This window comes from Adiantum capillus-veneris, chromosome 13, assembly GCF_014529385.1.
Source record: "Adiantum capillus-veneris isolate H3 chromosome 13, ASM1452938v2, whole genome shotgun sequence".
Classification (NCBI taxonomy): Eukaryota; Viridiplantae; Streptophyta; class Polypodiopsida; order Polypodiales; family Pteridaceae; genus Adiantum; species Adiantum capillus-veneris.
The window spans coordinates 90,424,703-90,426,486 of NC_140943.1; positions in this window are offsets into that span (position 1 = coordinate 90,424,703).

A 1,784-nucleotide genomic window follows, 5' to 3' on the forward strand; every position below is an offset into this window, starting at 1 on the left:
AGATGACTCCCCTAGCTTCTTCTATCAGTGATTAGTCCTTGTTGCCCCGGCTTGGTGGTCAAGGGGATTGTTGTGGCAGAGCTTTCCCCTTGGTGGCAACCCCATGACGGTCTTGGCTCCTTCGTGTTGTGTGTGGTCTCAGGGTGGCTCCCTTTATCAGTCGATGTATGGACGTTTGCTTTGGATGATTTGGTGGGTCGTTTGTTGGTAGAGGTCATGGCTCGGTTGGATAATGGCTATCCATGTAAATTTTTTGTTTTCTTAATATTTATCTATACTCACAATTGTGAATTTGGAAAAAAAATTGTAATGCAAAAGTAGATGAGGGTTGTGTTTGTAAAATTTATTTTTTCACAACAAATATTTTGAAAGGTTGCAAAGAGGGTATAAATTATAAAGGAAGTAGTATATATATGGCAAAAAGGTGACTAATAAGTACAATTATTTTAGTGGTAAACATAGAGAAGTAACTTGTTGACCAAATTTGGGCCGAGGTTGGAAGTTCAGTTTGTTGCTTTTTGAAATAAATGTTAAATCAATATGATTATTTTAATATAGAATGGATTTTACAGTTAATGTCAACATTTAAATGACATCGAAGTATGATCAAACAATAGAGATCATTAGATTATAGGAACATTTTGAAGGAATATGGACCTAAGTAAATTGTGTTTTTTTTAAATAATAATAATAATATTTCATAATTAATGTCATTTTTTTCTTGCAACCTTCTTGATCAAGTGTTACTTGTGATGAATTTTTTCTTTGAAATGTATTTTATCAATACTGAGAATGTATAAACCTAATTCTTAGTAATAATACATGTTGCACTAGAGTAACATGTATTATAACCAAAAGTTGAAAAACAAGTGAAAGGGTCACGACGGCTTTCAGAAACAATAAGTGGATTGAAAATCGAGACTAGCTAGCTGCAAACCATGGTAAACGGAAAAAAAACCAATGAAATATGTGAGAAAGTTGTCCAAAAATTTTGCAAATCTAAAAAGATTTGCTAGTATTTCCGGTTTTTTTAATTGTGAGGAGGAAACTTAATCAGCCGCCGCTTAATAAAAGAGACTTTCTTGAACGTTAACACTGACTAAAATCAAGCTATAAAATGCAAGAAATGTAAAATCATGTGAAGTTGTGAAATGAAAGGTGAAATAAAAAGAATTAATCAATATATGTGTGTGTATAGAATTTATTAGAATTATACAAGGTGAAAGCTTCACTTTAGCATTTTAAAACAATAGAATGCAAAAAACCATATATGTGTATGTGTGTGTGTGTAAAATTTACTAAAATTATGCAAGGTGAAGCTTCGCTTTAGCATTCTAAAACAATAGAATGCAAAAAACTAAAGACATGTCAATATGTGAAATAAAAGGTAAGTCTCCATCATGCATTGAAAACAATGAAAGTCTCCCTAACCCAACACAACAATAGGGTTTCTTTTAGAAAGCCAAAAAATAGTTGTAAAGAAATTCTTTTATTTAAGTACAATGTATAATTTTTGGCTTTCTAAAAGAAGCCTTAGTGTTGAGTTGGGTTAGATATACTTTCATTGTTTTTAGTGCCAATGATAAAGACTTACCTTAAATGTTATTTCCATTTTAAGATATTAAATAAATCTTTATATTTCACTTTCATTTCACATCCTTACACCAACCGCTTGACTTCACTTGCATTCTATTCTTTTATACACACACACACACACACACACACACACACACACACATACATATATATATATATGTGTGTGTGTGTGTGTGTGTGTGTTATAT